General features: G+C 35.6%; 1 long non-coding RNA gene across 1 annotated transcript in view; it reads right to left on the bottom strand.

Moving 5' to 3' along the window:
• Nucleotides 1–27,080, bottom strand: part of LOC141455960 (uncharacterized) — a 260,798-nt gene that overhangs the window by 130,923 nt on the left and 102,795 nt on the right. Inside the window, exon 3 of the long non-coding RNA XR_012459548.1 lies at nucleotides 14,503–14,542. This is a non-coding gene — a long non-coding RNA (uncharacterized lncRNA). The remainder of the gene's footprint in view (nucleotides 1–14,502; nucleotides 14,543–27,080) is intronic.

Here is a 27,080-nt window from a genome sequence, read left to right as displayed (position 1 = left end):
GATTTGAAGGAAGTGTAAACCATCTGATCTATTGCAGGGCTTCCTTCCTTCGTCCACAATAGTGACGTTCCCACGGGGCTACTCCTCACGTCGCAGATCTGACCTTCATTATGAATAAGGATTCATAATTATCGTAACCAATGTAAAAAAATTCGCGCGAATTTTCATGAAAATGGAAAATCTAAAGGGCTTGTAAAAGCTTATGTGAACTTAAGGGCGATTTTCAACTTTTTGTTCAAACTTATCAAACCTAAAAGAAATAATCTCGGTTTTTTTTAATGGAAATCGCGGAAAACTGAAAGAAAAACCTGCAAAGTGTATTGCTGGTTATGCTGTTTTCCTTTCTTCTGGATATTTTTAGTAACTCAATTAATACTCGTACTACTTAGACCTGAGTTAGTGATGAGATGAAACCCAACTCTTTATAGGTTATATCTCCTGGAAAACCTAACTTTCCTAAATGAGTTTCATTGAAAAATAATTTTAAATCAAATTTAGGAAGAGTGGCACTTCCGTTTACGTCATTTTTTTCGCCACTCGGAATTTTAGTGAATCATTAAATCATCAACATCAATTTGATATAAGTGATATAAGGCTGCAAAGTTTCTCTAAATACGAAAAAGTTTCCGGCAGAGTGACAACCTTTGTTTCTACTACGAATTAGATAATCCCGCATTATCCTAAACTTCCTAATATAATAATCCTAATAATTATATTCCAAACACCAATAATCATGCTAACATCCTAAACAGTTTGTAACATCAATCATTCTAAAGACTCTTTAGGGAGAACGTTATCACTGCCTAGCTTGCAGTAGTCTCCAGGAAGTTCCTTGAAAGAATACGAAGAGAAGTAAGTGAAGTAATCGCCTATTTTTTTTCAGGCGGGGCTTAACGTCCAACTACCATTTACTAGGTGTCGTGGACGAAGGCAACTAGCTCACGTACTTTACTATTTCTCATTTAATTGTAATTAAAATTCAAAGCCTAAGACCGGGGGAATCGAACCCAGTACCACAATGCATATTAGCTTTGCAGGTTGAAAGAATACGATATTTCTACAGGAAGTCTTAGAAGATGAACATGTGCGCAACCAATACGCTATCGAGGTGATGAACGAAAAAGGTAAAATCCATTTCGACTGAGGGATTTTTGACCGCTACGTCATGGCCCCATTAGAAGTACAATGAGCTTCCTGCGGTTTGGTTTCCTTTTTGAGATAGTAGTTTTGTCAACTTTTCGATCTCAAGGAACCTCAAAAAAAGTTTACTTCCATTAAAAGCTTGATTTTTTGAAACCTTCCATTTTACTAAATTCATAAAAATAATTGTACTCTAACTTGAAATACTTATTATATTTTGTACTACATATAAAGTTAAGTGTTGTCGGACAATATATTGAATAATATATTAAGTTGTTGTGGAGGGAGGTGTCCGTGCACTAGTTCCAGAAGGAAGGAAGGAGAAAAGGGAGCTCCAACTTGGAAGAGAGAGATGTATAACAAGTGACTCTTGAATAATTGAACGACCCTTTACTTATTAAGGGCAGCCCAGACGATGCTGGGAAGTAGGAAGAAGAGTCTGCTTTTGGCCTTCGTTGTCGTCATACCTTGAGGACAAAAACTGTAAGAGGCAATTTCTTAGTCCCCTTTACTCCTGCTCCATAGTTTTCCTTCTTTTCCAGGATGGCCTGTGTGGCTTTTCTTTCACTTCAATTTATTCATAGCAGAGAGTAAAATTGAGAGAACGCGAGGAGTGAAGATGAAGCAATAGGAAAAGGAAAAAAGAAAACGGTTTCTTGGTAAAACGGTAATGAGAAACAGTAAAAATGGACATTTGGTTTAAAGGAGAAAGTTTCCAGAGAAAAGGGAAAAACAAGCCCCGACATGAATTTACATGATATTTTTCCACTTACAAGTCTTAGAAGGAATAAAAATACTACTTTTCTTTTCTCTGGTCGGACTGTATAGCTGTTAGCTAGCTGACGTTAGCAAGCAGTCTGGGGAGTTAAATTGCAAGAAAAGAAGAAGAAAAAAGAAGTCCAGCTCAAAACACAGCCTCGAAGTCCCTGGTATTTCCGGTAGAGTGAAGACTTCATTTTTGGACGACCGTTTTACATAATAATGCGGGGTATATCCTTTGTTGTATCAATAAGAGACAAGGTTCTTTGCGGGCCGGGTTTGGAAGCGTAGAAGCTTGTTATCGCTCTCTGACCCCTGCTGCTTCCAATCTTCTTCTAACCCCTCTATCGCCCTGGAACTTACCAGAGTTTTGTTTTTTTTTGTTTTTCACCCTGTTCAACTTGGAAGGTATTTTAATTTGGGTATGAATGTTCAAACAAATTCCAACTATATGAATTCTGTTAACTGTTTTTAAGTGGTTCTTTCATTTGAAATGTAAAAAAGTATTGTAACAGCATTTTGTCCGATAAAAAAAAGAAATAAAAAATATATATATATATATATATCCAGCCATTTTTGAATACATACCCTTCCTACGTACTATTGGGCAAGTTTTTATACCACTACTAAAAGTAAACGGTGTTTATACAGAAAAAATATACATCTTGATCAGTTTCGATCATTTCGACTATTACTTTACGAATCGAAATATCAAATTCTAAATTTTTCCACTGCTCACAAACAGGAAGTCCAACTTTTTCTTGGTTCAAGGTATCACAAACTGGACATTTCCGGTGAAAATCTGCACGAACCGGAATCAAGTAAGGATAAGTGAAAAGTGAAAACTAGAACAACGCGATTTTTCAAAAAAATGTTATTGTAATTAATTAACTGTTTTAATTTTAATTGTAAACTGTAAATATTTTCTCTGTTTTTCATTACATGCTAAGCAGCACCTCATTTAGAAATTACATCTTTATGTTATTGATTTTTTTTAAATTTGTATTTCTGTTTTATTAAAGTATAAATAAATGTTTTGTCTTCGATTTCTATTCCCTATAACTTGATATTAGTTAGTTTTTCCTTTTTATTTAATAGTTTTTAATGCTGGGTCAATATGACTCGAGGTGACGGCTTATGGCACTTTACATAAGGTGACGGCTCAAGGGTTAACTTTTGAATGTTTGGATTTTGAACTGTTCCATAGAAGTTTATATTCTATTCAAAATTGCGGAAGTTAGATAGAAAAGACTCGAAATAATTACTAATGCAGTTTTTTTTTGTGTTCGAACTGCCAGGCCGAATTCCTCTTCATCAATTTGGACCACCAGTTGAAATACTTTTTCCTTTTTTGACTTTGGTATGTTAGACAGGATAGTCCTTCCTGTGTTTTTCTTTTCTTTCGGGAAAAACTAGGATGTTTGAAAAGGAGAGAAGAGTGTTGTCTAAGCAATTCGCAAGGAGAAAAAAAGTGTTGGTCATGTGTGTCAATTGACAGACAGAGCTAAGAGTCCAGGGGGAACATTGGCACATTTTTGACCATCGAGTACTGCTCGACACAAAGTTATTATCACTTCAAATGTTCTGTCCTCGTAAATTATAAGTTAGTTTTACTAGAAAAGATATTGGATTAAGTCTAGTTTTTTAGAGGAGAAGTCCGATACGATGTACAGTATCTTTCGCTGACTTTAGGAGACTTCTTGGAGAACCTGTGAAGTGTCTTTTAAGCACGGAGTTAGATTTAAGCATTCTGGCCACCACAATGAACTCTATCGTTATTGCAAGAAATTTTCATTTACCCTAAATCAAGCATTAAAATGAAATCAACTCAAATGAAGCTAAAGCAAAACATTTATCTTTGAGTACTGCTTTAATCATGCACCCATTAATAGCATTAACATGACAGGGCAGAGAGTGACAGAGATAGAGATAGATAGAGAGAGAGAGAGAGAACTAGCGTATGCTAATCAAAACCAAAACATGCACAGTGAAGGCACTCTCTCGATAGTTTCTGATTAATCAAAATGCCCAGAGAACAATAGAAAATAAACACTGATAGAATCATGTTTAGCAATGATTAGCCGCCCCATCAGTGTGCTTAGAGTCTAGGACTGCACAGAGGAATGCCCTAGACACCCCAAATTAACTTTTAGATATTTATCTATAATAGTAAAGCATCGTTTTTGAACACTAATTCAATCACGCAAACCTACTTTAATGCTATTGAGATTCCTTAGTTTCTGTTTTTTGGGGGTAAATTATTAACTGTAAGAACAAAAACGTTTTCTTTCACCTTTTATTGACTTGAATCGATTAATTTTTATTTTATTTTATGAGACAATAATTTTTCCGTAGGCTATTAAAGTATAATTAGTATGAAATAATGTATTGCGATTAACGACCAATTAGTTTTAAAGAAAGACTTAAGAGTTTAATTTCTATACTAACAGCTGATCGCAAAAACAATGACGTAAACAAAACAAATTGCACATTGTGTTTCAAAAAATTAAAACCAGTTAAGCGCGTTTGACGTGTATACACGTCAAACCAAATCTCTGTTATGTGGTAGAAAGGAAACGAATGTTTGACGACATATACAGGTATTTAGATGCACCATTTCGCTATGAAGACATAATATTCTCCACCAACATCTATGTGCTTAAATCTATAGCTGAACTAGCAAAGAAATATGAATGTACTTAAAAGTTATAGCCGATTAGAATGAACGAAAGAAAATGATTAGAGAAGAATTACGGTGATCTTAATTTCGGTTAAGCTATAAGGATGGCAGGAATATAGAGCACTGACCCATCCATTAGTTGTAAGTTTGTATGTAAATAGTTGTATATAGTAGAGGGATGAATTATGTGAAGCGAATGTATCTATAAGTAAGAATGGAGAGTGAGTGATATTCTAGTGATAAGCACCTAGACGATGCTGGCTGTATGGCGGAAGCCAATGCCAAAAAAAAGGCAAAAAAATCTCTGTTCGACTTGTATAATCGTTGTGAAAAATATAAAATTGTCATTAACTATAAAAGCTCGAAATTTTAATAAAGTAAAATAAGAATATTATTTGGTGGGATGTTTCCTTTATCTTACCAATAGAACTGCCAAGTATTTTATACGGAAGGAGGAGCCAGCCAAATGATAAGTGGTTGGTACATGTTTGGTCTTCGCATTAGAGATTGGGAATTACCACACACAAATAGAAGCTCTCAACCCTTGTGCAATGCCGTTTTTACCTCTTAGATAGAGATTCAGACCTCACAGAACGAGCATGATTTCATTTTGCACAGAATTCAAAGCTCTTCTCTTCCTCCTTGTAAAAGCTCTTGCTTCCCTTAGTTAACTAGAGCAATGCATAACGTGAAGCGGTGCAAGATTTTGAATGAGTACAGAATGCTCTTTAATCTCAAGCCCCTAGAGATTGCAGAAAAAGTCGCTTGCAGTGACTATTATGATGTTGTAAACTTTTGGTTGTTTTTGCCCTGCGTTCGACGTGTATATACGTCATTGTCGTGATTTTAATTCCGCACACTGTGGGGGGGGGGGTTATTTTAAAACTAAATTCCACGCTTAAATGGTTAAACAGAGGATGAAAATTAGACAACAGTTCCTTAAAAGTTATCTTCCTGACAAATAATCTCAAATAAATGAAAGAAGTTAGTCTTCCTTTAATGTGAAAAACGTCTTGCAACTAACTATTTGAGAAATACTAGAAATATTCTAGTGAATAGACAACGTAAGCATAAAAATATATAAAGGAATATCCAGGCCTTTTTGAAAGAAAACCATTCACTGACGTAGAAGCGCGCAGTACACTATGTCTAGACTGTGACAAGAGTGATTGTACCTAGTGGTAGATAATTACAAGTATTAAGAAGTGGAAAGAAAAAGAAGAAGAATAAGAATAGTGTGTGAGAAGTGGTGTTGTGTCTGAGAAATTGGGGAAGACAAAGAATCGCGTGCATTACATATCCATGTGTGCGTACTTAGAGGGAATACTGTGGCCATGATTATTTAAGGGAGATGGAGGAACACAGGTTAAGATGATAGACAGCAAAGTGTTGGGCATAAAGCTAAAGTTTAAAGTCCAAGTCATTCCTCAAGTTCTACATCAGCATCAGACCATACATCATCTAATGACCAGTTTTGGGTAAAAAAAAAGGATGCTTGGGAATTGTATCATAAACCCCTTCTTAAACTATCTTTATATTTCCTTTTTTTTTCCTCCTTAAATAAAAATCCAGTCTTAGCCCTATTTTTGTGAACTTTTTTTTCTTGTTTACCCTTTTCTTTGAACCTTCTCCATGTTTATTCATCTGAATCCAAGTTATCGGAAACCCTTTCTTTTATTCCATTGCACAATTAGGGTACCTTTCCTTCAAAACTCACCTGTTGGTGGCCATTACCACAGCTAATTCTTGCCCGAGTTGATTAAGTCAGGTAAAAAAAACCCTGAAGATGTAGATGCTGCAGACAGATTAATAACGAGAAACAATACTCTAACTTGGGATAATAGTTGAAGGTGGAAAAGTCATAAGAAACAAGATTCTCCACAATTTTGGCCAATTAATAGGATAATTTCTAACAATCCATTGATTTTTATCTAATCTTAATTTTAGCAGCCTAAGCAGCCTATTGGGACGGAACTAAGCACTACGCGTGTACCTCTCATAGCCAGCAGACAAGGCTAGCGTAGAACAAAAAAAATTAAATTCAAGATTTGAGCCACCTAAAACTCACAGCAGACTGAACAAATATTACAAAAAGCTTAAAGAAAAAACTGCAGCTTGAAACCGTTCTGTCCAAAGCTCTTCTTCTATCTTATCACCTTACACACACCCCTCCAAATAGAACATCATGAGTGTATCTTCAGATATCCCACATCAAACTGAACTTAGTTTTTTTTTTTTTATTCACTCTTCCTTAAATGGCAAACTGGTGCTTTAAGGAAGAAAATTGCGTAAAAGAATAACAGTAGAAGATTGGCCCTTCAGGATGAGAGATTTATCTTCAAACTCAGAAAAATTGGAAACATACGTATATGAGGGGAAAGAGATAGAGAAGAATAGAATAAGGCTGGAAACATAGTGGAGCGGCGAGCAAAGCGGCGATGATAGCGAAGAGCAAAGCGGCGAAATCAAACACAAGTAAACATATGGGACCGCGCATAGTGGCGAGCAAAGCGAAGATAGAGCAACGCTATCTATAGAGAGTAGAGCAAAGCGTTATGACATGTTTGATTTCTTCGCTCTCATCGCGCTCAATTTGTAAAGGTTATTTTTCAAAGGTTATGGATATTGATACATTATTGGTTTAGTTTGTTTAAAGAAACCTCTGTGGAACATAGTATTTGCAAAGCTACAATAGTTTTTAACAATTAATAATTAATAGTTAAAATTAATTAACAAGTAGTTAATGGAGAATTCAGGTAATATTTGCTACATTTAATTGGTTCTCAATCCCTTAATGCTAACTTTCATCTAAATACTAGGCAAAATTAAATTACATTTTCACGTCCTACTACTTCTGATCAGGACGAATTCTCCAATCCTTCTTCTGTAGCGTCGTACTACTCCAGTTTTTCAGATGAACAACATTAATTTACGACAAATCATGGTGTAGTGATTTAATAAAATTGTTTTTTTAATTGACTAATTTCTTTTTATCGGCATATATTTCTATTTTGTTTTTATTTATTCTATTCTAACCTTAAAGTAACTGCTAGGATTAATGGGGTTACACAGATTTGTATTTAGTTAATTTTTCTATATTGTGCCTAACTTTTGTTGTGAGTTGTATTATTCAAAAACAATAAAATTTGATTTTGATTAATGGGGTTACACTGGGCTAGTATATAATCAAATGTTGATAAGACATTCATAAATACGAATGAAACTTGCCAGGATGTTCCCGAAGTTGTTGGTACAAGTGATGAAATTTACCAAGTTCATTTCTAGACTTTTTTATGTCATGTACACTGCAGCTCCTACTACTAAGCTGCTGCAAATACCAAAGTTTCAACGAAGAATTTTCATATAAAAATAGTTCCTCCATCTTGTTTTGTCAAAAGGAGAACGCGATTAAACTCGTCACTATGTGCATGCGAATCTTTGCTCGCTGCTCGTCGCTCTCTTTGATTTGAAGCAGCTATCATCGCCGCTTTGCTCGCCGCTCCACTATGTTTCCAGCCTAAGATGTTAGAATGAGAAATCCACTTGAGTTAGGCAGTTGTTATCAATTTGTACAAGTTGAAGACGGTTTTTTGATTTAAGTAGTACACAGCTGTTTAATGGAGTTTGTTTATTTAAGGTTGCTAGGTTACGGATGGTGTTTTGGTTTTTTGGTTAATTTAAACAGTTAACCAGTTGAGAGGTTACAAGAAAAGTAAACTCCTTTTTGAGAGTTCAGTGGTTTTGGTTGTTTGTTTTTTTAAAGAAAAAGGTGTTTTAAGGAATTTATTAAATTAGTTTGATTGAGCTGCATTTTTGGAAGTTGAATAAAGCAGTGATTTCTGAAGTTATTGCAAATAACAGTTTTCGTCATCAAATCTCTTCCCCTACACTATACAGGGTAAATCAGTAAGTAATGTCCATAGTATGCATGTAGTACATCTAATGTGGAGTTCAATGACGTATTGGCCAACTTCATATTTTCCTCTGTTCTTGAGTGACGTCACTTTAAATTTTTTTCTAAAATCATTACTTTTTTTTCCCAATAAAAATGTTATTACTCAGAAAGTTTTAGTCCGAATTCAATTCTGATGACACGGTTAGAAAGACAGATAATTTTTCTAAAAATTGACACCATTTTGAAGCAGAAAATTATTCTCCAAACAGCCTCAATCTTCCTCTTGGGGAAACTGGGAAAATAAAAGTAATCGAAATTTTTTAAGAAAAACTCATTAGGCCCTTACGTGATCATTATCAGACCTAGGTGCTGGCCACTTTTTATAAAAGTTTCCTTGTCTAATGTGTGCTTTCTAACTGTATATCATTTTCCAGGATTCCTTTTTTTCTTCGTATGAGAAATTACGTTTATTTTAGCAAGAAAACGTGTTCACGAGCACACAACAGTGTTAGTTTAACAAGTTGTTTAATTCATTAAAAACACTTTTAGATGGGGATAATTTTTGCTTCAAAATGGTGTCAATTTTTAGAAAATTTTATCTGTCTTTCTAACCGTGTCATCAGAATCAAATTCGGACTAAAACTTTCTGAGTAATAACATTTTTATTGGAAAAAAGTAATGATTTTAGAAAAAAAAAAAACTTAAAGTGACGTCACTCAAGAACAGTGGAAAATATGAAGTTGGCCAATACGTCTTTGAACTCCTCTTTAGATGTACTTCACACTGTAGGCCTATGGAAATTACTTACTGGTTCACCCTTTATATATTTTTTAATTTTCTCAATTACTTCATATTATGATAACCACCTTAAGCCTAAAACAACCGTCTCCTCAACAAAGGATATATATTAAGAATTCTGGGCTAGCTCAACCGAAAGAAAAACAGACCGGAAGACGATTGTCTATTCACCAAATGCGTCTTAAAATAGACGCTGCTCTAGACCTTCCGTCAATTTTGGAAAATGAAGTAAAATTATTCGATGACATAACTATCGATACCAAGTTTGTTCTCCAATTAAGGTAACTAATCCCTTAGAGCAGTAATCCATCGTTATCCCTAAATAATATATTTTTGAAATTCCTGATTATTTTTTTTTTATAAGAACTCCTACAGGAAAAGCAGAAAACAAAGCCTGTATCCCTTACAATAAATAGTAACAGTTAAATACTTAAAAAAAAAAAATTATTCTTTAATTACTGCTACAAAATTAAATTTAAAAAAAAAAGATCGAAGATAAAATGAAAGAAGAGGGTAGTCTGTAAACACATCTGACATGTATAAGGTTTCTGTGAAGCCAATCAACAAGAGGGAAACTATGAACCTAACTAAATATTTGTTGAAGAAAGGTTTCAACGATAACTGGTAGAAATAATATTAGTATAACTTCAGTTATAACCACTCCTATATATGTATAACATGTGTATTGCGTCTTTTTGAATCCTTATATACGATATTAATTCACACCCTTCTACAAAATTCTCAAAGACCGATTCTGCTCAGTGATTTCCCATATTAGTATTTAAATCAAGAGTAATGGTCGATCTATTACAATTTTTCGATTCAACAGATGGGGAAATCTCGTACATACACGTACAATACACGTATCCTTTTATAAAAATTTTATGGGACTCAGGATACCTTAAAACTCGTTACAGCAATCTGGACAGGATCGCTGAACCAGTTAAGCGTGGAATTTAGTTTTTTTAAAAAAAAAACCCACACAGTGTGCGGAATTAAAATCACAGACGCGTTGAACGTAGGGCAAAAACAACCAAAAGTTTACAACGTCATCATGGACACTGCAAGCGACTTTTTCTGCAATCTCTGGAGGGCTTGAGATTAAAAGAGCATTCTGTGCTCATTCAAAATCTTGCACCGCTTCACCTAGGCACTGCTCTAGTTACCTAGAGGCGCAAGAGCTTTTACAAGGAGGAAGAAAAGTGCTTTTTGAATTCTGTGCAAAATGAAATCATGCTCGTACTGAGGTCTGAACCTCTATCTAAGAGGTAAAAACGGGCATTGCACAAGGGTTGAGAGCTTTTATTTATGTGCCTTATTCCCAATCTCTAATGCGGAGACCAAACATGTACCAACCACTAATCATTTGGCTGACTCCCACTGCATTCTATTGGTAAAGATAAAGGAAACATCCCACCAAATAATATTCTTATTGTATTTCATTATTAGTTTTTATAGTTAATGGCAATTTTATATATTTCACAACGAGTACACACGTCAAACGCACCGTAATAGAGATTTGGTTTGACGTGTACACACACATCAAACACGCTTAACTGGTTAACAATACTAAGCAAAAATGAAACCGGAAGTGGTAACAAAGCTGACGTCACTGCTTGGCGAAGCAAGGAAAGTACTTCATCATTCTTTAAGCACCCCAAAATTTTTATAAATAATTGAAAGTAAAAACAAAGTAAAAAATTCTTGTTTGAAGAAAAATCACTCTAGTTCAACTCAATTCAAGGTGTCATGCGACCTATGATGACAACGCAGCCTCGCGAGTATGCTAGGTCCTTGTGTGAGGTTAGCACCATGGATCAGAATAACCCGGTGCAAATAAAAACAAAAAAATAACGTTTTAGAAGACTCCTTAAAAGAGAGAGTGTGGCCTCGTCATCTCTTCTCAAGTGAAGAGAGTGGACTAACGGTCTAATGTTTTGGAGTGTTACCACTGGTGGTAACTTCTCCACTCGTTTGTAGTATCTACCAATCACTTCTATCATTGTTACTTATAGCGCCAACGCGCTGATTGTAGCAAAAATAAACGCCAAAAAAAAACCCTTTTAGAAAAATATAATTAAAATTGAGGCTAAAAGGAGACACACAAAAATTGAATGAAAAGTAATCTAATAAAATGTTACCTATGAGAAATAGTTAAGAAAATAAACAAAAACCAAAGGCAGGGTAAAAAAAAAACACGATACAACACTTAATGCAACACGAAGACGCGAGAGAGCGCTGTTTCCCTTTTTGGATAACAGCAAAAAAATAAATAAAATTATGTTGTCTGTAGATCGTCAAAAATGATCTAATAATTGAATAGTAGAGGGGTTAACGGCAAGGGGGCCCATCCCCTCTACATGTTTATCCTCTTTACCGCGCCTCTCTTTGAAAGATGCTAACACTTGGTAATAACATAATAAGGGGGACAGACAGACCTAGAGGGACCTAGAAGGGAGTTTTCCAGAACACATATGCAACACGCAAACCCTTCTCTAGAGTTCATAACCAACCCCCCCTCCTCTTTGTTAGTTAGAATGATAACTTTATTACTAAAATAGACACGTCTGTAAACGATATAAACATGTAGGACTTGCGGTTAATATTTTAGACCCCTTACTTGCAATCAACAGGTTGGACTGGTTTTTGAGGCAGTGTCCTAATCGTTTTGTTGGATGTAATTGTCAAGAATGGAACACATTGTGTATATGGAGTGTATATATCAAGCTAAAGTAAATAATCCCTGAAAAATGGTTTTTACAATAACGGACAATATTTTCATAAAATTCTAGTTATGCTTCAAGTGCTTCGAATCATCTGGGGGAACCATCTACTCTGAACTTCAGACTGACTCACCATTTCACTCTGAACATTTCGCTCACCAGCTCGTTGCTCAAGACTGCTAGGCATAGCGCTAAATCTAATCCATCCCAGTGCTATGCTTAATCAGACTTGGTCATCTACTGGTAGATCCATTTGGATCTTTGAGAATTGTACAAATACTATACTCAAACCTATGTGGACTTACAGGACTAGGGATTTAGCCAAACCTACAAACTTACGGACTGTACATACATTTCAGTCAAAACTCCTCCGACAGATGGCTGACGCTCCTTTCTACGGTGACTAACCTCACTCTTCACAACGACCTCAACATCCCATTCGTACAACACCAACTCGCCAAGACGAAATATCAAAATTCCATACTGCTCTCTCTACTTGCTCCAATCCTCTAGTACAGTCTCTTGCCCCCTCTGACATCACTAACAATACTTCTCGCCGACTGAATCCCCAGTCTACTTCCTTGCAGTCTTAAGAGCTAAACGTCATTATTCTCCTATCTCTCCTCTCTCGTATTCATACTCGTAATCTCCGTTTAATCGACAAACCAGTTATAACTCTCATTCCGTGTCTACCCACGTGAAATACTTAGGGCTAACTTTAGACAACAAACTGACTTTCACTAAGCACGTACAGGACAAAGTAAACGCAAGCAGGCAAACTGGACTACACGACTATTATTTCCTCTTCTCTCAGGTGACTCCAAAATGACTGGTGACCAACAAACTACTCCTTTACAAAGTAGTCATTAGGCGCCGAGGTTGCTCTACGCCTGCTCCGCCTGGAGCCTGACTTGTGGTAGCAACATCAAGAAACTCCAGGACAAAGCAAAACAAATTTCTGGAGACTCGCAACAGACTCTCCTCGACGCACTAGAATTGACTCACTCCACGGAGACTGCGTCCATTATCCCCCGGTACACTCCTATATCCAAAATCATCTGCTCAAACTCCTTTCCATCCTAGACTGCCATCCCAATCCACTATGCCGCGACATAGCCTCCTACAGATCCTTCTACAACATACAGACACAGAAGACTAAAACATATCCTACTCTAACTTTCTACACTAGCTGCAGGTTTTTCCTCCTTTTCCCTGCATTCCAATCCTCCTCACCTAACTTTTCTTTTACTTCACTCAGTTAAGAAGGTTGAAATGTATTATACATTTATACTTCTATATTTATTCTATGTATATATTTATTATAATAAATATTTATTCTTGTTCGTATTCTCCTATCTCATAGGATAGAGAGTGCTACCGCTGGGTAGTTTCTCTCCTCCTGCTCTTCCCACATCAGTTCCTATCTCATATTTACTTATTGTATCCATGTATACAGATGGTAAATTACTAAATAAATATAATAAAATAATAAGTCCGAATTAATTATTATTAAATATAAGTTAAATAAACGATGGTTGAACGCTGCGCTGTGCGAAAGATCTTTGATTAAGTTTAAACTCTGTTCAGTACCGGAAATTCATCCTCAAATAGCCTTTCGGAAACAGCAAAGCAAGTAGGTGTGCCTACAAAGGAAGTGACTTGAGACTTTACCGAACTATCAAACCATAGGATTTCGAAGAGGGGATCAAAACATGTATTCCTGTACTTTCGATCAGAAAGATTTGGTCCTTAGCACCGTCTTCCTGTTCCAACATTCTGGAACAATACACCCAGACAATCAAAAAAAAAAGGAAGGCACACTTCCTTTGGTAATAAAAATTCCAGCTTTTATTAGTCAATCACCAGACTACATGAAAATCGTTTAATGTTTGTTTCTATTTAATGTGTAAATGTAATTGTGTAATGTGTAATTGTTTTCAAATTAATGATATGACAGATATATGCAGGTGAAATGGGCAAATTATATTTACATTGTAGAAACCACAAAGCCTTAAAAGTGAGATATATATACAGTAAAAGAGAACGCGACACATTAGTACTACATAGGTGAGAGCAGAGACGAACAGATGGGCAAACGGACACCACTATTACAGACTAGTGGTGACACGATTAGACTAAAACAGACAAAACAATCTATTTAACAAATTATACATTAGCAACTAAATCGTTACCTCTTTCTCTAATAGTTTTCTCTAGTTTTATTTTATTCTTTCTTGAAAATAAAAGAACAAAACGGAAATCTTCTTCCGTTTCACTTTGACTACAATCTATTATAGTTTTCTTTCCTTAACGGTACTTTTTGTCTCTAGTTCTTAATGATTCTTCTTATCAACAATAAACTTTAAAGAAAATATCTTTTGCTTTTTTTTGCTTTATCTTAGTAACAGATTAAGTTATCATGTTTTTTAAGTTTCTTTCTTTTGGATGGACGAGGAAACATTTAAAATAAATTAAGCATTTACAAAAAAAAAAGTATTCAAACTTACCATTTCTGGAAGACTTCGTTGAAAATCATCTTCACAGATCCTGCAATGTCAATAAGATGAATTAGTCACTGAAGCTGTTTTAAAAAAATAGATAATAGATAATACAAAATTTAGAATTTTTTTGAAGTAACAGAAATTTAAAGATGCTCTATTGTATGCGAAACAAAGTAACTGATATTGTTTTGGAAGAATCTAGACTATTAACCAGTTTAATATCTCTTTTCGAACTATATTTAGTACATCATAATGGCTTAGTTTTCTGATTAATAACTGTATGTACTAAGTTTTGTAAAAATTAATGTATACAATATCACTTATTGCCCTATAAATTATTTTATATCCTTTTAACAAAGAGGAGTCAAAGAAACAGATCTACTCAATCATTTCGCAAAAACTGGAAAGCCTGGATTCGAGTCTAGGGCGTGTTCTTTGCAGTAGTCTCTACTGCTTACCAAATCTATGTTGTCGGCCAGTACTGTCTGCAATGAGAGAATACTATCTTGAGGTACTGATAGTTTACTGATAAGTGAAGATTTAAGACCTCTGAGGTTAAAAGTGCATTAATTTAACGATTTAGAGCAGTGGTTCCCAATCTTTTTTTGCGCCCCGTATCCCTAAAGAAATTTCACTCGCACCTCACAACCCCCTGAAATTTATATTTTGCTCAAGGATAAATATCAAACACACGGAGTATATAACAAAGAAAGTATACTTTACAAGTGCATATGTGCAAGAGAAATAAAAATATGAAAAATATTTTTATAATAATAATATCCTATTATTTAACTGGACTTTTCTCGCACCCCCTGGAATATCGAGCACCCCAGGTTGGGAACCTCTGATTTAGAGGGTAAAAGGAAATGACGATCTTTAAATTTAGAGTGTTTGGAGTCGTTTACTTCTAATAAACATTGAACTTTCAATAAAGTAGATTGTCTTAGAAAGATAATTGCAAAGGATATTATCAGTGCAGTGGGTTCTTAAATTAAGTAGTCAGAGTAGAGAGGAAGCCTTGAAGTCATTTTTCCAGAAAACTTATGGGCTATGAAAGATAGCATCTGTAGTACTAGAAGAGTTTTTAGATAATATTATTATTCTAACACGAAAAAAACAGGAATTCGTGGATGGTTTACGGGATTTGCAACGCAGTAGAAGCCCTTAAAGAACGGTACGAAGACAGAGCCCAGAAGAATTCGGACTACATTACAGGTCCGTCTTAATTGGATAGTCATCGCTTTTTCGGCGCACAAGTAAGTCTTCTAAATATTGCCTGGACTTCAAGAAGAAGGCTCCGTCCATCTGAAACTAACTTGCTAACCATTTATCCATTCCACCTACCATTTATTTGAAAGTAATGCTAATAATAAATCAGGATCTTCACAATTTTAAGAGCTCAAAAATAAATCTGTTATCATTCAGTACTTCAGAATTACCTTTGATTTTATGCCCTTAAATCTTCTCATTTAAGTCTCTAAACAAACTCCTCACCACCACTCCTATTACATGATGGAATCCCGATCAATGACGGCCTATTTCCGGTTTAAAGTTTTTCAATGAAAAACTTGTATTATGTGGGATCGAAGTTTACTTAAAGGAAATTGCAAACTTGGGCTTCCTGTTAATTTTCTTAGAACTGACTTTAAAAGAAAATATTTTGAGTATCTGAAACTGGAATTTTCCTTTTTCTTGAGTTACATTATTTTGTGAAGACGGAAGATGCATTATCCAGGTAGAGGTGTTACATATATATGGTTAAGTGTTATTCTAGGCGAGTACCTAGGATATATATACATATATATGTATAGATGGGTTTGGGCGTGACCTAAGGGAATGTTGACCATAGACCAAGGTGTGAGTCTATGGTTTAGCTCTCTAATGTATATATACAGTGAGAGATCTACAGAAGGTTTGTGTTGTAACAGTGGCTCAGACTCCCACGGCAGGATCTAGTCGGCCGCGTCACACATAAACACATACAGTGCCTCTCCTATTATAACCCCTTGACACTCACTAGAATGGGCAAAGAGGGGCGGGGGGGCGAACTTAGCATTTGACACAAGCACTAGCCGGCATACTGCACAGGGTAACAGCATTCAGTCTCAGCTGATTGAACGGGGGCCCCATTGTGCTCACCACCCTTACTATAAGTCTATTTAGTACAGACCTCCACTTGGTGTAACCTGCCGTACGTATTATCACCATAGTGGTGCCACCTTCTTCAACAATGCAGCTCAATTCGATGTCTCTAAACTGCAGTTTCATCTAAGCTGGCCACTGATTACAGATTGCATTTGCAAAATGAGGAATTAGGAGTATGTCTGACGACATATACAGGTATTTGGATGCACCATTTCGCTACGAAAACATAATATTCTCCACCAACATGTATGTGCTTAAATCTATAGCAGAGCTAACAAAGAAATATGAATGTGTTTAAAAGTTACAGAATGAATGTAAGTACATGATTAGAGAAGGATTACGTGATTTTAATTTAGGTTAAGCTATAAGGATGGCAGGAATATAGAGTACTGATCCATCCATTAGTTGTAGTTTATGTAAATAGTTGTATATAGTAGAATGTATATAGGATGAATGTGTGAAGCGAATGTATTTATAAGTAAGAATGGAGAGTGAGTGATATTCTAGTGATAAGCACCTAGACGATGTATGGCGAAAGCCAATGCCAAAAAAAGAAAAAAAAATTAGGAGCGGATCGTCACTAACTTCCGTTCACAAGAAGTTTTGAATACCACTTCCGGCATACCATCTTTATTTTAACCCTCTCTTTTTCGAATTCAAAACAGATATTTCCGCTCAAAACTGGAAACCGAAAATTTGACATAATTATTGTACTTTTTTAAGGCGCCACGGTAGCCGAGCGGTTATAGGCTAGACCCGCAAAGCTAAGATGTATTGCGGTACTAGTCTAGCCCTTGGATTGTATTTAATGGTTAATATGAGAAATTTATAGTAAAGTATGTTTGTTAGCCGGTTATAGGCTAGACCCGAAATGCTCAGATGTATTGTTGGTTTAGTAGGTTCGATTCCCGGTCTAAGCGTTGGATTTTATTTAATGGTTAATAAACGAAATCTACAGTAAAGTATGTTTGCTAGTCGCCTCCGTCCACGACACCTAATTGGTATTTGGACATAAAGCCCACCTTAAAAAAATAGGCAATTACTTTACTTTACCTACTACTTACTGTACTTCTTTGTCCCGTAAATTAATGAGTAATTGTTAATATGTATTTGCGACTCTACCTTGAAGTAAAGCTTCGTAAAGCTTTCATTTCAACTCTAGCGCCCATAAATGATTAGCTGGGATTCATCTAATTACTTTTAGGGATAAAAGTATGGAGTGAATCAATTCTTGAAAATCTAAATAATATTAAAATAAAGTTGAAGAGAAATAATATTGACAAAAAAAGAGAAGAAAAAAATGGAAGATTTGTATTTTCTCTTTCCTTTTTATAGAAAGAAAATGGCGCAAGTATGAAAGAATAAGAAAGATGGAGAATATGAGAGAGTAAGAGAGAGAGAGAGAGTTGGTACGAAGAATTGGAAGGGGGGGAGATTCGTGAAATAAAAGGAGGTATAAATCAGACTGCAGTACGGGTGGTGTAGACTACGTCGAGCGAGCGAGTTTTATGGATAAGAGAGAGAAGAGGAGGCGGCGAAGAAGTAGGAGGGCGAATGGGGGAAGAGAATTCTGTCCTGGATCTGTGAGTCAGTGACAGACAGCCGATAGTTGACAATTTAGATCGGTTCCTCTAGCCAATTGGGGTTTATGTCTCTTGGAGAGGAAAAATACAGGAAAATAATAGTTGTCAGAGAATATATATATATATATATATATATATATATGGGAGGGAAGACAGTGAGTCGGAGGCAGTGGAGGCGGCAAACTCTTGAGCGATGGTATCCCCGGGCCAACCCAGACAAGCTATTACATTGATAAATATGTCTAAAAAAAAAGGGGGGAGGACCTCTTATTCTATACTCTGGAGAAGTTACGTCACAAAAGTTGGTGTGCTTATGTGTGCGTATTTATTTATATGTCCCTTATTGCCATATCTACGCTCGCTAACTGTCCTGACACAAAGAGATTAATAGATAGCTTAGACTGTAATTAGTAGAGAGCAAAAGGAAGCTGTAAGTTCAAGTAATTACGCGACTTCCGGTTAAACTCGTAATTTTAGAAATTTAATTTCATTTTCAGCATCATTTTTTTTTAATTTTCATTTTGAGTAGATTAAAAAAACAGTTTTTGCTACCTGATTTTGGTGCAGTAAGTGTAGCCAATAGTAGCAAATACCGGGCTCAGTATTTTGTGAGTACCCAGTAAAACACGCTACCAATCGACGCGAACAATCATCGCAAACTTTTTTTGCCCAATCACTTTCTAAGTGCTAAATAATTTCACTAAACGTGTGAATATATTACGTATATAGCTAGAGGGCTCTGTATTCGAACATTTCAACAAGAACTCCAACACCATGTTGCAATCTTAACAGTATTATTTGTGATTTTTTCTTTCTTTTACCATTGTAACTAACATTAAGAAAAACCCTCCTCCAAAAAAAAAAGCGTGAAATAATTTAGCCAAATCTTAAGTTCACCTTAATTTCAAGTAAAAAAAAAAAAAAAACCAACGACCTTTTGACATTTCATGACTTGACTTAAAAATACGTCAAAATCCTCTCCCCCCCCCCATGGGAATTTTCAGGTTAATTTTTTATTTTTGAAGTTTAGTTTCATTAAGTGAAATAATTTAGTTTTTTTTATATGATTGATCGATAGTAGGGAATAATGATCGATACTAGAGAGTAATAGTAATCGATAGAAGGAAATAATGCCTATAGTAATTTGGTTCACAAAAATAAACCCTTCAAATTGGGTCAAATTGATGTTAAAGGTTGACTTAAAAATTAGTTATAAAATGTTTTAATTCAACATTCTAAAATCACGATTATTTTGTTTTTAAACAAGAATGCTCCTTTTAATTTTTATACATTTTTTCATACTATGAATTTTTACTAAATGATTTTTTTTTACTCTTTCCTGAGGATTTCCATTCCCCTTTAAAATTCTACCGAAAATACGATCAGATAAAGTCTAAATTGCCTATTTTTTCAGGCGGGCTTTACGCCCAACTACCAAATTAGGTGTCGTGGACGGAGGCGACTAGCAAACATACTTTACTATAAATTTCTTTTATTAACCATTAAATACAACCCAAAGGCCTAGACTAGTACCGCAATACATCTTAGCTTTGCGGGTCTAGCCTATAACCGCCTAACAAACATACTTTACTGTAAATTTCTCTTATTAACCATTAAATAAAATCCAAGGGCTAGACTAGTACCGCAATACATCTTAGCTTTGCGGGTCTAGTCTATAACTGCTCGACTACCGCGGCACCTACGATTAGACAAGGTTTTATTACTAGAAGGAAAGACAACCCAATACATATTTTAGGGCTTCCTTTATATATAATAAATCTATATTTACAGAAATTCAATTCGATTTTTTGTTTTTTGAGCTACAGTTGATACACGAATAATTTGTAAATAACGCTTTTCCCTACTCGTGGGATCTCTAAACGAATATTACTGGTTAAAATCTGAAATCCGCACGAATACAAAACTTTGTGTTAACGATGTAAGAGCAAGTCTATTGTAACAATATCATCCCATTGGTAGCATTAAGTGAAACACGAATTCTAATTAAAATTTGTTTAATTATGATTGTTGAGAAAACTCATTTTCAAAATACAACTCAATTGCAAATACCTCTCTTTATTTTTACGAGCTGCGATAGAAAGTAGAAAGAAAGGAAAACGATTAAAATTAGAATCAGCTCGAAAATAAAATGAAGATTTGAATGCAAACAGGGCGCCATATTAAAAAGCAAACTTGGCTATACAGCAAATATCAGCGCTTTACATGCACAGCCAGCTATCTAATACCTAATATAATACTTTAAAGAGACAGAGGCCGGTCCTCCAAGAAGCGGAAGTGAACTCACAGGAAGAGAGTGCACTTCCAGTTTAGGGCGGCCGAAAAGAAGCCTCCATTACTGTAAACCCTAATTTCTTTTTCTTAATTTCTTATAGTCATTCTCTTTAGTGTAAATTGTTCTTCGGCCGCCTTCAACTTCTATCTTACGCAGTTTTCGCCGTTCTTCTGGTACCAACCACCCTCACCGAGTACAACAAAGACCTATTTTGATAATGTCCTTGGCCGTTATTATAAACGTGCCCTGAATCCTATTCCAATAAGCATAGTGTTCCTCTTTTTTTGTAGGAACTCTCTGCGGGATTGATCAATATTATTTCTCTGTTATCCTAACTCTTTACTTTAAAATTGTTACGCTAGTTTGAATGGTTCTTCCGGAAAGTGAATGTTGGCGGCACCTTTGTATCATTCAGATGTAAATTAAAAGATGCTTGCGTAATTCAATGAAGTAAATTAGTACCAATTCTTTGAACATTGCTAAAGTTTTTTACGGATAAGGAATCATTTTTCCTCATTGAAAATATGGTTAGGTTGGCAGTGCTGGTTAATATCTTTGATTTTATCTGACGTAACACACATGTTTATTGTTTCCCTCTGGTCGTACCGGTTTCGAACTTTCAATCGTCATTAGAGATAGATTAACCAGTCTGGTATAGAGATTTCGACTTCACTTACGTCACCATCTTGGTGACTCAGCAAACACCAAACTAATTAATCTATTCTACCTCTGACGATGAATGAAGTGTCGAAAACCGGCCAGTAGGGATGCAAAATACATTTTGACTGTACCAAATTTTCACCGGAACTATAAGTATTGGGGCCCCCTTGAAAGGAAATGGTTTGTGAGTGTGACGCATTTAAGCGGATTACTTCCGTTCAAAAATGAAAAACTTGCTGGAAGATCAAATTTTATATTACGTTTGGGAGATTTTTAGTTTTTTTTAAAACGGAAGTTCTGGATAACTACTCTGGAGATAGTAAAAAAAAAATCTTGAGCCATTTGTGACGTATTTTCTTCGAGCTAGATTAGATTATCAGGGTGGGACCTATGCCACACGGCACCGCAGCCAAAAGAGGCTTATGGATCTAGTAGACGAAATCTCCCCTACTAAAGAGGTTGAGGACTTTCTCTACTAGTTTTTTTTGCGCTACTATCTCCTTTGGTCTCAAAGATCCAAAGGTTTCATAGCACAATCGAACAGCCAGTGAGAGGCCGTTTCGTCCACTTCCTGACACAATCTGCACAACGATTCCTCGAGCTAATAAGCCCTCCCCCCACCTTGTACAGATGACTATGCCCTACGTGTACAGTGTGAATGTTGCTCATGTTCATGTTGTAAGGCTAGGATAACCGCAGGCACGCCAAGTACCCTGAAAAAGTGGCTAATCCACTTCCCACTACGGGGGAGCTCCTATATCTCTTTGGGGCTAGGTGAGTTAAAAACTGTCCCACCTTTTGCTTAGCTTTTGATGCATGGTGGGATATATTTTAGCCCACCTCGAAAAGTTGAAGTCATTCATACATACAGCTTAATATGTTATTTAAAGTTTTTCATTCAGTTGGCAGTGCTGTGCACCAATGGTAAATGCGTGAATAAGTGAAATAATTTTTATATTTATTATAAACTTGACCGATAGTAAAAAATGGTGGCACCGCTTACTGTTCTATTATTTGGATGCAGCTGTTGTTAATTTATATATTGTTTATAAACAAATGGGTCAAAACATGGAACTTAAACATTTCAAGGAACAGTGCGCTGAAGGACAGTGCTGTACTGTCTGCAAAGTTCCGCTTTGTTTTGGTAAAAAGTTGTGTTTGAATGAACATCATATAAAGCATTAGTTGCATAGTGGTATTATACAATACCAGCGCCCCGCACTAAAAAGGACTATTGGAATGGTATTAATTTTTTCTTTTCTTTTTTTCCTATTTTGAGAGTGATGATTATTTGAGAGGGATGCTTACATATGTCAGATAATGGAAATGAATGTTTATTTCCAGTATTTTATAATAAAAGAAATTCTGTGCAACTAGGGCTTTTATTTTCTCTAAAATCGTGCGCCTCAAAGAGATATAAGTGATCCACTCTTATGATCCAATCTTTATTGATTTATCGAAATTTAACGAGAAGGATTTATTTACGTATTTATATAATACACTTCCGGCGAAACACACTTGTAAGAGGAAGTAGTTGAAAAAAATTAACCGCTAGGGATTGATTGTTATTGATAAACATTTAGGAATAGTTTCCCCCCCCCCCCAACATTGTAACCGGACAAAAAACTATTTAGTTCTCAAAACTATAAAAAAAGAAAAGAAAAAGAACTCAATTTGATAAAATTAAGTTCATAATCAGAACTTAATCGAGACCGCTATCAGTAAAATCACTTTAAAAGACTACATTTACTTTTTTACTTAGTAAAAGATATAAAGGGTCAATGAGCCCTCTTTAAAAACTTTGAAGAAAAAAAAGATGGCGAAGAATAGAGAGAGTGGAGAGAGAGAGAGGGAAAATAAGAGAGAGGGAGGAAGAATTGTTGAAAATTATCCGCTATTTACTAGAAATGAAATCATGTGAAGCATAGCGATGTACTGAACATGTAATGAGCATGAAAAAGTCCAGAGCTTTTTTTTTTTTTTTACACAACAAGGAAACGGATGTACCACTTTAGAAATAACGCTAACGATTACACCGGATATATGTGTGTGCGTTGGTTTAGTGCGAGGACAGGAAAACGTTGTTGTTTTTTTAGCAAAAAGCTAAAGGTAATTGGTTCCAAGTGGAGAGATAGTTGCATGCAAACAACATTAGAGAATTAATCTATTTTCATTATATACACTCACACACAGAAGTAGACGCAAATAGTGAATGACAGTCCTCAGTGTGTGTGTGTGAGTACAGAGGAGGGGTAGAGAGAGTCCATCTTTATTACAGCAATTAGCACCGATTACTCTCATATTAAGAATCTACTTTCTCTTCTTGCAAGTAGTGTCACAATGTACCCACTAAGGCGCTGTGGTCCAGGCTACCACTTCCATATAGTCTAACCTGAAGTAAAGTAATCGGCAATATTTTCAGACGCTGCCTAAAGATACGTTCACAACAGAACTGTGAGTATAGTTGATAGCAGAGATGATAACTGATAGAGTAAAATATAATCGCTGATTAGTGTACACAACGGAGCTGTGATACATGCAACATGTCCGAGTAGTGAAGAAGAGTTTTTATGTTCAGCAGCAACAAAATGGTACATTTTAAAGGGAAAACGCTTTAGAAAATATCATGTACATCCCATAAATAAAAAACGAAGAACTTTGGGTGAATTTCACCATTTATATAAGGAACTTAGAAATTATCCGGATCGTTTTTTTTAATATGTGAGGATGGGTCCACCCACATTCGACTATATTTTTAGAAAAAATAAGGTCAAAATTAAGAAAACGTTGGAAAAATTGTCATGGAAATCCTATAACCATAGAAGAAAAACTAGTGATTACTCTTAGGTAAGTAATGATTTTATTGAAAAAAAAAAACAAATAAATACACATGAAAATAAATGTAAGCACGATTTAAAAAACAAAATATTGTTTAAAAGTAAATAATAAAAAATAATGAGTAAAGACAGCACTAAATAATTTTTCGACGTCCATTTTGAAGCTCCGATACTGGAGTTCAGCTAGCAGAAAAATGAAAAATTCAATTCTATCATCTATGCTCGTTTATGAGTCACTAGTCGAAGCTTCGTTGTGCACGCTCACATAAGAATGTACTAGGTTATTCTATAAGCGCTGATGCATCACTGCTATCATCTCCGCTATCATCTACGCTCACAGCTCCGTTGTGAACGTACCCTAAGGCTGGAAACATAGTGGAGCGGCGAGCAATAGTGCTTCTCAGATCAAAGAGACCGACAAGCAAAGAGCAAAGAGTCGCACGCACATAGTGACGAGTTTAGTCGCGTTTCTCTCCTTTCGACTAGACATGATGGAGGAATAATTTCTATATGAAAATTCTTCCTTGAAAATTTGGTATTTACAGCAGCTTAGAAGCAGGAGCAGCTGCAGTGTTCATGATATAAACAGGACTAGACATGAACATGGTGAATTCCATCACTTGTACCAACAACAACTTCGGGAGCATCCTGGCAAGTTTCATTCGTATTTTCGAATGTCTATTTCAACATTTGACTACATACCAACTAGAGTTGAAGGCATGTTAATCAAGAAAAGGACGAATTTCAATGTTAACCCCATTAATTCCGTTACTTTAAGTTAAGAAACAAATAAATAAATAAATGTACTGGTTGAAATTGGAATAGGCTACTTCTGCTTAAGGTTGTGGGTGTGAATGGCTCACGATGCTGTCCTAAGATTGGATTGATTATTGTTATTCTTATTGATTTTGGGGGCCTAGAGTGGTTTTGAGTTCAACAAAACATTTATTGAAACAAGACGACTAAAAGAATTACAAATATAAAAATTAATGTTATTTTTGTTTCAAATGAGTAGTATTTATAAAGAGGAATACTTTTCTTCCTATCGACTATTTCTTATCGCTAAAATAACTTTGAATTCAAGAACAAAACGACAAACACTGAGTTGAACTCAGTGTTTGTGAATTTGTATATATGTGCGTGAATAAATTCACACTGTATAGCTAATAATGTACTAAACAGGGGAAGGGGCAGGGAAATGGCAATATAAGATGATAAAGATCGCTAGAAATAAAGACTCTTGTTCTTTTACACCCTAGGGTTTGCCTAAACACACACACTATTACGCAAAGTGTTTATTTTAAACAAAACGTAGAGCTCTATAACTTTGTGTTGTCTTACATGTTTTGCAGACGTACAGACTTACGGGAGTGGCTATGCTAAATACTTGGTTATTTCCACGCAATGAGAAACTTTTTTTCATAGATCTTAATCATTATTCTAGCATAATACTTTATTAGATCGAAAATATTATAAGCTATTAATTAATATTAATATTAATAAGTTATTAATAGCATTGAAATGGAATCCCCCAGACTAGACTGAAAAGACAAGAAACTTCTCGCCAGACTACTTGACAAACGATCGAAACTCAACATACCGTCTGTTACTGCGATCTATTTGGTCATATCGCATCCAAATATGGGGATCGACTAAACGTTCCAATTCTCTACGAATCCAGACTTTACTGTCAAAAAATACTGCGAAAACTATTTAACTCAGCTCCATTCAATGTATCTATAACCTCACCGTTCATAACGATCTCAAATGATCTCCGTTTCGTTAAAGATCTTGCTAAAACTCTTTTCTTAAAATTTCATTCCTCTACCGCTGCTCATTCTAACCCTCTCATAGAAGACCTCTCAATATCAGGTGATCCTCCAAGAAGATTGAAGAGAAGATGGCCTCGCGATCTACTCTCATCATAAGAGCAGACTAACATATGTCCACGATACTGGAGTGTCACTCCACTGGGAAGAAATTCCTGAGGATAGGAACTCCCAACCACCCTAGGTTTTACGGAAATTTGTCCGGAAGTGTGGACGATTTTTGTTGAACAAAACTTTCGTTTCGATAAAATATAACAGGAGAGGATAATTTGGGAGTGCTCTGTTTTTTTTTTAAAGCCAAGCTTTAAGTCGAGGCCATCTTTTTTTACTCACAGCCCACAATTACCGGAAATAAATGAAAATTGGCAAACTATATGATTGGGCCAATTTTTTTGAGCATTGATCAAAAGTTGAAGGTTTAAATAACCTTCAAACTATCTAAAAAGTTGACCCAAGTGTAGTAAAACGTGGAACTAGTAATAGAATCGTAGTAATGGCCTCATAGTTCTCTCTCTTTACAAACCGTCAACTCTACTATTCACGCATGGTCACATTACTTAATTAAGGAGCACCGGCCACCAGCGGATTTCTTTCAAGATGACAATAAGAATTTTCCGGTTAAACGATTGACACGAGTTGATTGACCAGTAGGAAGCTGCGGGCTTGCCAATTGTAATTTGACAAAGTGATTTGGTTCTTTTTTTATTATTATTATTTTGTAAAAGATCATTTTTTGAGGTCACTTTAGGAAACAATCCCAATTTTGATGTAGAAGCCTTGCTGGAGGATAGTAACAGGAAATACGTAACGTGATTGAGGTCGGCATTTTGGCTTAAGATTAGGAATAATCATCACTTCCTTAATCATCCTCCAGAGAGGTTTTTGCGTTAAAATTAGTTTATTTTTCTAAAGTGCTGACAACGACCACAAATGGAATTTTAAGGAACAGAAAGTGTTTATTGGATTGGAGCTCTGGATTGCCCACACAGAGATTCCTGGTTCAAATCCAGCTGCATCCAGCCCCTAGAGTATTCTTCCTGGGAGTAGTCGCTTACAGCTCACTGCTCTGGATGAATACGACGTTCGTATTGTCTGTAACGAAAGAGCAGTATCTGGAGGATGGCAATGCATTAGGAGAGGTTCCAAGAACTATTGACCTTAGATGTGACGCCTCATTAACTGAATGATTAACTGAGCAGTGACCACTCACTCCAGACTCTCACCTACCACTAATTCC

This window comes from Rhodnius prolixus, unplaced genomic scaffold (assembly GCF_049639745.1).
Source record: "Rhodnius prolixus isolate KJV_2025 unplaced genomic scaffold, Rpr scaffold_4, whole genome shotgun sequence".
Classification (NCBI taxonomy): domain Eukaryota; kingdom Metazoa; phylum Arthropoda; class Insecta; order Hemiptera; family Reduviidae; genus Rhodnius; species Rhodnius prolixus.
The sequence above is the reverse complement of the archived record's forward strand: the minus strand, read 5'-3'. Positions and strand labels throughout refer to the sequence as shown.